This window comes from Anas platyrhynchos, chromosome 11 (assembly GCF_047663525.1).
Source record: "Anas platyrhynchos isolate ZD024472 breed Pekin duck chromosome 11, IASCAAS_PekinDuck_T2T, whole genome shotgun sequence".
Lineage (NCBI taxonomy): Eukaryota > Metazoa > Chordata > Aves > Anseriformes > Anatidae > Anas > Anas platyrhynchos.
Genome location: NC_092597.1, coordinates 4,468,857 through 4,482,783, shown reverse-complemented (window position 1 = coordinate 4,482,783; position 13,927 = coordinate 4,468,857). Strand labels below are relative to the sequence as shown.

The 13,927-nt window shown below is 40.8% G+C and overlaps 1 long non-coding RNA gene across 1 annotated transcript in view; it reads left to right on the top strand.

Annotated features, from left to right (window-relative positions):
* Positions 1-13,927, top strand: part of LOC101799056 (uncharacterized) — a 140,248-nt gene that overhangs the window by 19,621 nt on the left and 106,700 nt on the right. Inside the window, exon 8 of the long non-coding RNA XR_011812148.1 lies at positions 441-516. This is a non-coding gene — a long non-coding RNA (uncharacterized lncRNA). The remainder of the gene's footprint in view (positions 1-440; positions 517-13,927) is intronic.

Sequence of the window (13,927 nt, the reverse complement as noted above, 5' to 3'; positions counted from 1 at the left end):
CAATGTGATGTGGAGAAGTTGGTGGCTGTGCTCATGCAGAGCTCTCCAAGAAACTTTAGAGTTTTATGTTGCACAGTCAGCTCCATATTTTGTGTATTTCTTAACCATTCTATGATCCATTTTTCTGGTAGAATTTCTTGCATACTTCTGATTCTGACCTCAGTATTTCAAATTATCCTGCATCCAAGAAATACTTTCCTATATAAGCATATATATATATATTGTGTGTATACATTAAATAAAAATGGCTTTTACTTCATGGTGACTTCTGAATATCAGGATTTGCTACATCCTTAAAAGGATATTTAACAACAACAAATCATGTAATCCCATCCCTTTAGCTTAATTTAGAACTGTTTTATTCATTTGTGCTTTTACTGACTTTTTTCATATTGTCTGTGGCTGGATATTAAAGAATCCCATGTTTTCATTGTTTCCAGATCTTCCACTGAAGATCAGTGAAAGTGGATTCCATGAGTGGTGGGTTGATGCCAAATGTTTCAATCATTGTTCAAGGTGTGTAGTGTTATTAGTGATTGTATCTGGCTGTTGTTGGGGTTGAAGTTGAGCCATTTTGATTAGCTTAGCCTGTGTTGTAATCTTGGCTTGGTGATTTTTAGCTTCATTTATTGCATTTTCTTGTTTTTCCTCCTTTTACTCCAGAGAGGGTCTGAATTTATTGAGCTTTTTGTTCAGCATTTGACAACCTTGACTCAAGATTTGAGATTGAAGGTCACACTTTTTACTCAAGTCTTGACACTTGAGAGTCACTGTGGTCAGTTTTCTGGTGATTCTCCTGGATGACACAGGAGTTTTATTGCCCTGTCAGGAAGTCAGCAGGGGCTTTCACTGCGCTTTCAGTTTTATTATGGAAGTCTTTCTTGGAGGATGTTTTTGGCATGAGATTTTTTTTTTTTTTTTTTAAGAAGACTAAACTTATTTTTTTAGGAAGGTGGTATTTGTGCCACTGAACCACCTGCTGCCCCCTCAGAGAAGGCAGACAGAAGACCAGTATTGCCTTTCTCATCTGCCACGTTCCTTCTTCCACCCACTTTTGAGTCTCTTTCCTGGCAGTGGATTTTGCTTGGTTTGTAACAAGCTAGTCCTAACAAAGATGCTGCCTGCAATTTTACCAGCAGTGACAGAAGTATTATAAGTGCTGATTTTAGTTTTCCTAATTGTTTTGCTGCAAACAGTTGCTTATTGAGATAACATCTTGCTGGGTTTGACTGGTGTACTATCAGTTGCTGAGGTGTTATGTAATTAGCAATAACTAAGCTAAGTATATCGGGCTTCTGCCAGGCTGGCAACTACTCCATGAAATGAATTCAAGTAAGCAGGGGAAAAGCACTCCAGAAAGGTGTAGAAAACCAAGACAGGAAGTGGTCCAAAGGTCCCCCACAGTAAACGTCTTGCATGTCTAAGAAAGCAACTTTGGAAGATACTTAGCCCTTTTAACAGCAGACTTTCTTAATTCTTCTCTTTCTCAGAGTTGTTGGATTTAGTCTTCTTTCTGCAGGCGGATGTGCCCACAACTGAGTCAGGAGTCCAGTTGCCATTCACTCGCACAAGGCTAAGTGCTCTGGCTTTTGCTGCTGAGGTGGTTTGCCACTGCCCTTCTGAAAGAGGTTACTTTCCAGAGCAGAGCTGGTGTAAGAGAACGCAACCTCTGTTTCACAGTCCAGCACCTTAGAGGATATCCTCTTTTAGATCAAGCTAATTCATGTCAGAGTGTTTCAGACAGGGATGTACATGTCGGTTTGTGGCCTATGCTGTCAGGACAGAGGGTTGGAACAGTCAGATCCACCTTAGATCACCCACAGCAAATCAGATGGTGCCTGGAGTCTGTATGGTTGTAGAGAAACAGGATCACTGCTGCAGAAAGGCATCTGGGAGCCACTGGTAGTATGCTGTGCTGCTTCTGGTACTTGCAAGGTCATCTAGTCTTTTGGGTACCCAAAGAAAACATGACTCTGCATTGCAGTCCAGTTCTAGTCCTTTCTGCATGTTATTCAAAGGATGCTTCCAGAAACGAGCACTGAAATGTGTGACTGACAAAATCCTGGCTCTACAGCAACCTGTTGAGTTAGCAGTAATCTCAGGCCCCATCTAGCGTGCACTGTGTGGTCCCTTGGTTTCTCTTACCCAGCAGGATTTGAGATTCATGAGAATCTTGCATTTCTGGACCTTGTGAAAGCAGAATTCCTGCTGGTTTCAATACCTTGCTCATTCATAAGAAGTGGATCTGGCAGGGAGATTTGAAAGATGGTGGGAAATGTGTACATGTGTCTGTGATTAAAACAGACTTTGTGTTCTGGAATTCATCCAGCCAGCAGGCTAGGATCTGGTTAGTTTTGTAATTCTCCTCCTTCGCCCTGCCGTCCCCTTCCAACAGCAATCTGCTAACATGGTGCGATAGACTGAATTCTAAACTAGTACAACTCTAAACACAGCAGCTGAACAAAGGTAGGGTTGTGCAGCATTATTTCTCCAAGGCTGGCACCTTTGACAATGCTTTCAAGGGAAAGTTTCACAAAGCAAAGTTGGTTCTTCAAGGCAAAGGCTGCTTACCCATGGGCTGTGTGTGGTCTACCAGTGTAATTAATCTGGCCAGTTTCCCAGGATAACTTGGAAGAGATCTGTAGGCAAAAGGGGTTCTATAGCTGGGATAGCTTGCTCCTTGCTATTTCCTTTCTGCTGTCCCTCCCCCTTACGATGTTAGTGTATGTGAACTGTATATTTGTTTGTGAGTGGAGTGGGGTGGCATGTGGCCCTGCATTTAATTAGTGGTCTGTGATGGCTGGGCAAAACTGGACTGAGTTAGTCAGGAGACTTCTGTTGTTCTTGTGACTGCTTGTGAGCAATGTGTTTTAAAATGGATGTGAATGAAATCTTTACTGGTCTTCCAAAATCACTGGAATAAAATGTAAATGTAACTGGGGTAAAAGCATTTTGTCTGCTGACGAGGAAGTTTATTGGGATGGGTGCTATTTATTTATTGCATAGCTTGTGTGTTTTTTTCTAACAGCCGCACAAATCTGCTCCTTAGATATGTGCAAACACCTTCCAGGTGTGGGCAGAATCCAAGCCTGACCCAGCAGTGTCTTCCCACAGTATCTCTGTGGCTGCTTGTAGGTTCCCTTAGGTGTGGCAGTCCTCAAACAAAAGAAGAGTTTTACTTATTCACCTTATTTTACATATTCACCTTATTTTTTTTCTTAGACTCTAAGCAACAAATACCATTACCTTTCTGCCTGGGAAAGGTGCTCAGCCTTCAGGAGCCAGAAAGGTGAGCTGGGACAGCAGCAGTATGGACAATTCATTCCTGTTACAGTAGTAGGAGTCTTTGGAAATTCTCTTCTCTAGTTAGTTCTTGATATCCTTAAATATACAGAGCAGTTTCTTCCAGTGTGCAGGTGACAGCACAGGCTATTTCCTTTGATACTGCTGAGAGTTCACACTTCCTCATGTGTATGTGCATGCTGTTTCTGCAAGTTCTGGAAAATAAAGACCTTGAAAGTGACAGAACAAACACCACCAAAGGAATTGCACCTACTGTATCAACAGAGAGAAAATTGTCCAGCTAAGGATGGGTCACACTTAATCAGAGATCTGGGCTTAAATTATTAATTCCTAACTGTTACGAAGTTCTGCAAACTCCCTCTCTCTTTCTAAAATGCCCAAAGCAGAGGGTGCAGCCAATTTTTGTGCCATGAAGACTAGGTCACAAATCTGTAATGCTGTTTGTCTTAATCCACTGGCTTTTTGTTGTATTTTTATCTTTTGCTATTCCCACACCTGGATGAAATGGTGCCTACTCTCACTTTCAGCCTGTGTCACCGGCTACTGGAGTGTTAGGGGACAGTGAACAGTCATCATCTGCTCTGTTCTCTCTAGATGCTTATGGCCGTGATCCTAGAGCTCTCAAGGTCCTCTGTCAGGTTCTGCATAGTACAGACCCCTTGCATGTGGATCCATACCATGTCCTAAGAAAGCTGCCTTCCCTGTGCGCAGACAAGCTTCCCTCACTTCCTCTGGATGTCTTTTCACCAGCTTGACTGTTGCTAGTCGTGAGCTGTTCAGCTCATGCAATCTAGTTAATCACTTACTCAGAATTAAAGCGACTGTAATGGGAGTGAGATCCCTTCACAAATAAATTAATACATTACTTTTGAGAGTGTTTGTAAGGAATCTGTTTAATGATTCTATTTCAAAAGCTAATTCAGGTTAATATTCTTCAGCATATGTCATGCCTTCCTTCCCGTACTTGCTTGGTATTTTAATTCTTGCAGTAGGGGAAAAACCTGAAATGATGAACCTTAGCCTGGAATAGCAAAAGGAAAAAAGGCTTAAGAGACTACTGAGAAAATGTTTTTTCTAACCCCATATTCACCTCCTGATATTGGATAAATTGCATGTCTCTGGACCCATCTGGCACTGCAGGGGAATAATATCCTTTATGACAAAGACATTTTACTTAAGGTTTTATTCCAGTTTGATCCAGAAGGGGGAAATTGATTTAGCCTGTGATGTTAGAAAGCAAAATCAAGGACTGCTGAGACAGAGGGCAAGCTGCACTGTGACACCTTCTGTGCATTCAAACTAGAAACAGTATCCTTGCCCTGTTGCAGTGATCTCTGCTTCACATCTGTTGCTCCCTTTTTACTCAGACACATGCGAAGTCACATGTGCTGCACTGACAACAATGTAACTGTTCTCCTGTAATCAAAGAACTCCTCATATGAGCTCCTCTGATCCTTCTGTAAATGCCAGCTTACAGGGGACAAAGCACTGGACTTGTTTCATCCCAAGAAGACGCCTTTAGAATGAAAAGGTTTTTGGTGGGAGCATTTGGGAGCAGTGTCCTAAGGGGAAGTGTGTTTTCTTCTGTTGATGCCAATCTGACTTGCTTTTGTAGTTGCCAGGAGTTTATAGAAGGCCGGTGTTTCTGACCCAAAATACCGGGACCTTTAAGAAGGCCAAGTCTAATGGACTCCATGCCTCACATGGTGAAGTGGGAAACAGTAGCTAGATTGTGCATGGTCTGTGTCTGAAGCATAACACAGTAATGGCTTCTTCCTAAAGCATCAGAGGCTGTAGTCAATCCCTAAGCAGATGGTCACAAATTAAAGCCGCTAAGTTTGGGGATTGCAATCAGTGGTTATTCCTCTGAGAAGCAACCTAGCACATTAGGCTGTTGAGCACAGCATAGCTGCTTGACCAGCATGCTCTCTATTCCTCTGATCCAGTGGCTGGAAGCTCCCTGCAGGGCAATGATTGTGACTGCACTGAACTGCTGGATGAGGGGTCTTGTTTTATTTTCTTTTTGCTTGTTTGGGTTTATGTAGCTCACGTGGCTTCTTCTGCCTAGTAACTAACAGCCACACTTTTTGTGATAGCAGTGTTTCAGCCCTACGTTCTGAATAATAGGCCTGACAGAGCTGGTTCAAACCTTTGATGGAAACGTGTTTTCCTGGAGTAAGTTCTCCAAGTGAACCTAGATGTCTTGTCAAATTAGGTTGATTAGGGACTTTTTTTTTTTTTCTTAAGCAGCTTTTCATTTAAACTTTTATTTTTGTGTATGTTTCTCCTACAGCATATAACTGAAGTGAAAAAAGTATGTTTTAGATTATTTTATGGGAAACGGTTTCATAAATATCCATCCAGACTTTAGATTATTTTATGGGAAACGGTTTCATAAATATCCATCCAGACTTGGCAGAAAGCTGAAGGTTTCAAAGCTCAGAATTTTTCATGAAACTAAACCTCTGTTCTTTACACAGCTTTCATGCTTGTCTCCACAGTGACTTCCGCCTAGATCACTGCAATATATTGCAGTGAGGAATAAATGGGAAAATCAGCAAAGGGCTTCAGCCTAGTGTGGTGTCTTGTTTTCTCCCTGTGACCACCTGTGTTTTCACTTCTGTGATGCTAAAGTTTGGCAGTGCTGATTAGCTGATAACATTGTTGCTTGCTAATGACACTGCCAAAACTATTGACTGTCATGCCTGGGGTGTAACTGAAGTATTTAGCGATTATTTTGAGGAATTGTATGAAATGAACTTTGAGAAATCCCTGCAATGCAGACTCATTCAAATCATCTGTCAGTGCAGTGCTGTAAGTGCACCAAAGGAGAACTCATCTAACAGAAGAGAGGAAATTAACTTTCTGTACTACTCAGGTCTGTGAAATTTCATCTCTTAAACTTAGCTTTAGCTTGCAGACTTTTCTTTTTCTTTTTTTTTTTTTTTTTTCTTTTTCCATATGGTATGTAGGCAGAATCTCTTCCATTACTACTACAGGAGCTGCACTGGTGGATAACTGTTAAAACAACACTGGGATTTCCTTTTTGTTATTTAAAGAAGAAACCACTTTTTTTTTTTTTCCCCTTTATATGTTGTAGCTTCTCCCAGAACTTTGGGAAAGCAAAATGATGCAAAATCAGATGGGATTCTTTATGCCTGCTGTCACAGATACTCCTATGAAAAATCAGAATGGAGAGGATGAAGATTGGTGCATTCATCATGAGAAGAAGCTTGCTAGCAGCAAAATATAATGTGGAATCTCCTCCTTCCTGAGGATGATAGTTCACATGCAATTGCAAATATTCCTCTCTGAGGGATTAAAAAAAGACCCTCAAAAGGCCAAGATACCTATTATGAAGCTATCAAGCTGGAAAGCTGCCATTGACTAGATTAATATGAGCCTGGTCAATTTTTCAAAACATACATTATAAAAAGAACAATGCTTAGTGCTTTGTTTTCAAGGCGCTTTCAGTCATTCATTAAATCATCCTCATAGATACAAGAGATGTGCTTATGCAGAATTTGGAAAGCATTTAATTCAGGATTTATTTAGTCTTTATAGAAACCAGTAAGACTCTGGTTCTCAAACATTTTAAACCTTCTTCCTTCCTCTTTGTCCCCACTGTCATTGCTCTTTGAGACTTGTAAATGCAGTGGAGGTGCTCAGCTGATCCACTGTTGCACAGCTGCTGGGAGAATGTGGTAATGCAGTGAGTTCTGGGGTTGATGGGTCAGGAGAGAGGGTGCTGGCAGAAGAGGGGTGGTACACATTTGTCCCAAGTGTTGCTTCTCATCCATCTTGGTCTGATCCCCCCATCTCTGTGTGGCAGTATCTGGAGTCACTTCCCAGGCTTGTGTGATCCAGAAGTACTGTGCTCTCACTCTTGCTTTAGACGTACCCACTCTTTTCATTTCCAGTTTTATTTTCACCTAGGACTAAGGAGCTGGGAGAGGTGGTGGAGCAGGCAGCCACTCAGTGCATGGAGTAGAAAAAGCTGTAGAGGGGCTTGAGGTGGTGCCTTCCCCTCTAGATCTGTGCTTCACTTCCTGCTGCCCTTTGCCTTCTCAGTTACTACTTCTCCTGACTTGGCTCTGCTGCCTCCTTCCAGATACAGCCTAGCTCTCTGCTTCTCTCTCTCTCTCTCTTTTTTTTTTTCTTTTTTTTTTTTTTTTTTTCTCCCCAGCATACATATGCTTGTGAGCACTGTTCTGTCCGTAGCTGTGTGAGTGTAGGAGGGTCCAGCAGGGAGCAGAGCAGTAGAAAGGGGCTGCCCAAGCAGCATTTTCCAGCAGCCCGGAGGGGAATGAAAAAAACTGAACCATGTCAGATGACATCTGGAACAAAGTACCCTTTGCTTTAACAATTGTCCTTATTATAGCATTATTGCATTACGAGAAAAATAGCCAGGCTATTGAAATAAGGAGTTAAAGACCTAATACTTCGGAAATGATGCTTTAGCTGACACTGACTAAGGGTATTCAGAGCCTTAGCACAATTTGTAGACTGGCTGGTGAGTTGCTTCATTCATTATACTTTTTTCAGTTCATGAAATGGTACAGGGATTAAAGATTATCACACTCCTTTCTTGCGGTTTTAGCTGTTTATATTAAACGCTGTACAGATGAATCAGGAGTGTTGCTTTGCCTAAGAAAGTTGGCAACATAAGAAGTTTTCATGAAATTTTCCTTACGTGTTTAGAATAGCAATAAGCATGCAGTATTTCATCCTGTTTTAATGGTCTGGATGTGGCTGCCTTAAAATACAACCCCCTGAGAAAATCTCACACTGCTAAATGTGTTTTCTTTCTATATCAGATCTTTCCTCTCGCCAACCCTCTTCCACCCCAGTACTAAGATTTTTCTTTCATTGAATAGAAATTATTTTTTGAGACATTCAGTATTGTCGTTTTACTAATGTAAAATTGTGAATATAATCTTATGGTCTTGGTACAACTGAGAATCAAATCACTGGAACAAAATAACATAAACATTTCTTGCTTCAATACTTGTCAAGGGAGTTTAGTCATTAAATATTTTGCAGGAATAATTCAGTCTTTTGATAAAACTGCATTTCCCACAGAGAATGTGGTTCTGGCTCATTTTGGCTTTCCAAGACTAGTGCTAGCCAGCAGCAATTCTGTTGACTTTTCCTAAGATCTGGGTCAGAGTTGAAAGCAAAAACTTCAGTGTGTTTGCATGTTTGTGTATTTCTAAGAACGATGGTTTATATAACTTCAGGGACCTTATCAGCAAAAAGGAACAGGGAACTGAAACAAATTTGTGCTGCTGAGTGGAGTGATATACAGAACGATGACAACAACAAAATTACACATTGATAGCATTGACAAGTATGCTTTTTAAAATTGTAGTAGTAGCCAAAATTCATGTTTTTATGCATCATGGTGTTGAAACCAGTTATTAATTTGGCACTCTGAGTGATAAGAAGAATGAAAATTGATCTGTAATAGCAAAAATGAGCTTTCTTGGATCTTAGCTGGTGGTAGTAGTTTTTGTTCCTGGTGTAGGTTACAGATTCCAGTCCACTGATTCTATACGCTTATTTTTTATTGCTAGCATAACTTTATGCCTTCTTTTTATTTTAATTTAAAGATTTAGAGCAATATTTTTATTATCTATAAATGAGTGTTTCTTTCAAATGTGCCCTGATGTAAAATGCTGAGAGGGTTAGCTTTGGCTTTTTTCTTTACCTACTGTATACTTTTTCTGACATGTTAGATTAACTTTCAGCCTCAGGCCAATCTGTCAAAGAAACAGGGAATGTCTCCTGCTATGACAGATTTGCCAGAGGCTGAGGTTTGAAACAAGCTGGGTATTGCTTCTTACACAAAAGTAATTTCTCCCTACTGAAGAGAACTATCACTGAATCAGCTGAACAGAAGCGTCTGACTTGCATTACTAGGTTCTGATCAGAAAATCTGCAACAGGCATTTTTTTAATAAACTTATATGCCACAAAGGAGCTTTGGCAGTATAACTCAGGGAGAACTTTCAGCAATATAAGGTCAAAATAATTTCCTCAAGGATATCAGGAATCCAATATAAATTTAAAAAACTTTTCCTGGTTGACTTCAGTATTGTTATCATGTTGGATGAATATACTGCTACAAAGATATACCCACAGGTCAGACTTTAACATACAGGCAGGACCTACGCTGTCATCCTGGAATCTGTTCCAAAAATAACCACCCCTGATCCCAAAAACTGACTCAATTTACAGTATGAGCTGAATGAAATTGTGCCCTCTGCACCCCAATTTTTCTGCCTTCGCTGTAGTGCTGAGCACTGAGATGTTGGGTATCCTGAACTTTCCTTTGTAGTGTGGCTTCTTCCAAGGGGATATCAACAGCCGGCTCTCAAAGCAAATCCAGCTGTGTAGCAAAGCCTAGGATTTTTGCACAAATGGCTAAACAAGAAAATCCATCACAGGCGTCCCCTAAGACACATTCTAGACAATTGCACAATAGTTACAGTGCTGCTGGGCACCTCGTGGGGTGAAATGAAGTCATGGTTCATTCAGTCAGGGTTCCTTTTGTGGAGGGCATTTTTCCCTCTTCACGACTGGCTGGCAGAATGTGTGCAATATTACAGGAAATCCTCCGAGAGAAATGAGAGGATTACACTGGGAGCCCTCGCTCCCTCTTTTGCCTTCCATGATATGAGTAACTCTGTAACAGTTCTACCAGATTTTGTACCCCATACGTGTGAGCCAGACTCTAGGATATTTTAAGAAGTACATTTTATTGGCCTTGATGGAGGAATTAATAGGTATCCTCCTCAGGCGTGTGCCATGAAAAGAACTTAGACACACATAATGGGCTCCTTCTGGCATTGGAATAGCTAAAGCTATGTCCATTTCAACAGGCTAATTTGAGTTGATGCAGTTGTATTAGTTTATGCCAACAGAGGATCTAGCCCAATTAAACTGGAATGATACACCATGCTAATTTTAACCCTTTCTTCAGAAATGCATGTCTTTGCTGTTTTACCTGCTGATCACAAAGTTCATAAGCTTCTGCTTGTAACTGAGCTTCCACTTTGTGAAGTCTAATCCCTATTTGTATTCTCTTAAAAAAAACAAAACAAAAAAACAACAAAAAAAAACTTCGTAAATGTTGTGAAGAGTAAATAGATTATAAGTATTAATTTATACTTTCGGAGTTCCCAGCTGCTCCATTTCCCTTACAGCTGCACAAAATCACAACAGTGGTTCGGAGGGCTGTAGTAAGGTAGGAAATGTATCTCAATACTGTTTCTTTACAGCTGTCCTTGCTACCAGGTAGTGTCTCTGCATGTATTTTAAGAAGAAAGCACTGTCCATCTGTTGGACACATGGTGGGCTTTTGAGGAACAAGGAAGTATGGAAGTATGCGTGTTTAAAAGTTCAAGGAACACCGATAACAAGTACCACATCTACCTGAAACTGAAGAAAGTGGGAGTGTTGTGTGGCCAAGGGATGTTTGTCTCCCTGTTTGGGCCCTGGTAGTGTACTTTAGTGTCATAGAAGAGGTACAGGAAAAGAAGGTCTCTTGGCTTTTTTTTTCAAGATGACCAAATATAACCAAAGGAAATACGCAAAATATAACCAAATTGCAAAATAATAGAAATAGAAATAAGAAAGAAAAATAAGCAAAAATATAACCAAATGAAATAAGCAAGAATATGTATTCACTCTGAAAGCTGTTTTCTGCTTTGTGGTAGTGCTAGTGATCTAAAAATACAGTGAGTTGCAGGGGGGGAGAAACAGCAACAAAAAACTAAAACCCCCAAAAAAGAAGAGGAGAGATCTTTTCAACCTACAGGAAACACTTGCTGGACGATCATAGCGAGAGACTTTTCTTTGACAGAATCCTGTAGGACTGCTTTGTTTTGGAAGTGTGCGTGGTGATGGTGGTGACAACTGTATTGGAATATATTTGCAAAAACAGATGAGAAATGTGTGGCAGCTTGTTTTAAGTGTATGTCAACAGACATACACTACAACTTCACACTGGACTGGTTATGAAGGCAGATGACTTTGAGCATAGAAGGCCCCCCAAAAAGCATAAAGTTATGGCATTTGTCCTCTGCATTTTTCATCTATTTTACAATTTCTGAGAAAAAAAGATTGAATTTTAAAGCATAATCAGGACTACTTTATTTTAGTCTCAAACAAGAAGAAAAATCTATAAACACGTAAACAGTGGAGATCTGCTCCACAGTTTCTCAGGAAGGATTCTGGGTTTGACAGAACTAGATTTTTCTCCAAAGTATCACTAATATTTTACACTTGGCATTTGTCCAATTCTGTTTTGGAGTAAGTTATTTAAGAGCATGCAAAAAGTGTTCAATCTTCACCACAGATAATGAGGTTATTATTGCTAATGAGAAGAGACTTTTGAGCTATAAATAGCGAACTCTGATCCAGCAGCAAAGTTGCTTTAGGGTAGAACCCAAAGGAGAAAAATCCTTTCTGGGTTGCCATTTTACTTTGGAATTCTGGTGCCTTATTAGTCAGTTGCACCCTAGCCATACGATCTGTTTGGAAAAGAGAGACTTTTAGGCTTAGTTCATTGATTGGATCGATGGAGGGATAAGCAAACTACTCCCCCCCCCCCACCATTTCATTCTTGAGACAATGCCTAATGCTGTTTTGTGGACCTCAGTGCAGGTCCTACAAGTTCTGGGTTCTGGATTTATTTGCTTTGTGGACATGGGGTGGCTAGCTACAGATGCTGGTTTTGTTTGTTTGTTTTTGTTGGAGGTCACGTAAATCAGTGTTAAAATGAATCTTAATCCTATGTGCTCCAGATGCAGTGGAGTATCTATGGAGGAGGAAAAGAGAGATGTAAAGGAAACACATATCATTTGAATTTGTTTTCTAAAAATAGGTTATAAATCATATTTAACATCTCATGCAGTAGACTAGTAGAGAATTGCAGCATGATTCAAGTAGGATCAGGAGATCTGAGGCTCACAAGTCTTTCTGACAGCTCCATTGAGCTTAAAAAGTTGAGCCAAAGAGGCAGAAGTTGACTGAGAAAAAGGAGAGAGTTGGATGTTATGATAGTGACTGCAGAGGGCAGGCAAGGCTGAGTTGCATGGGTGCTGCAAAGACTCTTAAGATGGGAGAATAAATCTATTTTTACAGTCTGAACATCAAAGGAGGGGACTATATCGGGGAAAAATGCATTTTGAAAATACAGTAAGGCAAAAACAAACAAACAAAAAAAAACCACAACCAAACAAAAAAACACTTTTCCCTCTCTTTCAAAAAAAAAAAAAAAAAAAAAAAAAAAAAGAGGAAGACAGAAGAATGGAGAAAAATTTAGCTTTGGTTATTTTTGCACCCTTTCCTTAAACTGGAATATAGAAGAGACAGCTCCTTGCCTGCCTAGGAGGGACTCAGAAAGTACAAACCAGCCAGAGTCATGGTCTGGACCTCTGAACAGAGAAGTACAAAGGAAAGGTGTGCACTGTGCAATTCTTCAAGCTTCATGCTGAAAGTGGAGAAAAGCAGAAAGGTTAATGTGGCCCTTTCACAAAGATGCATGCAGAATAGTAATTTGCTGTGGAACAAATTGGCTGAAAATGGCAGGGCAGGTGGAAGGCTGAGCCCTGGGTGCTAACACAGAAGGGGAGGGAAGTGCCTCTGCAGAGCCGGGTCTCAGCTTGAAGTTCACAGGTCCTCAACACAAAGCAGCTCTTGCTGCCTGCTGGGCTGTCTGCACCAGCCTGTTCTCCAGGGCCCAGGTGTTTTGAACAGATATCTAAAAGGGCTGTTGTAGCTTCATGTTCTAGCCAAAAGAGAGGAAAATCCATTTCTGTCTATATAGGAGAGCTGGTGAAAGACTTCCCATTTGTACAAGCTGGTATGCTGGTGCCTTAATGCAGCTAAAATTTGAGTTTGCTGCCCGTCTGTATGTGCCTGCCGTTGGAGCTGAGCAGCACAAGCTACTTTGCTAACAACCAGGAAACTGCACCATATGTCATAGGCTCTTACTACTAAAAATCCAGCAGAGAGCTGGGAGGAGTAATAAGAACAAAGCTACCTGAATTAAATGTACAGATTACATATTTCATGCAAAATGTGTACTGCGAAAATGCCTCCAGCCTTGCACACTTGAGAGCTCTCATAACTCCCTCCTTGTTTGTATTGCCCCAGATCTCTGCCGTTTTAACCACTGCATGCAGTAGATTTTTGGTAGTTACCTTTGTGGTTATACCACAGTCGGAACAGGAGACAGCTAGCTATTGATGCTGTGAACATACCCTGTTCGTCCTGCTGCGGATAATTTGCAAAATGGCCTCAATCTTTTTATAGGTTCAGTCATGACAAGAATTAATCAACAAGTAGCTTTTGCTGACATGCTTTAGACTAAATTCTTTGTGTTGACTTGTGCATTACAAATAACAAACTGCTGGTGGCAGATACTGACCTGTTTGTTGAATGGGGCACCTGACAGATGCTTGTGGATTGGAAGGCTCCTTATACATTCACAGACATTTGGTATGGCTGCACCACCTATGTGCGGATTCCAGCACGCAGCAGCACCATAACGATTTTTTTCTGATTCTCCCTGGGACTGCAGCCCTGGTTCTTCAGGCTAAGTGGGAATGGATGTG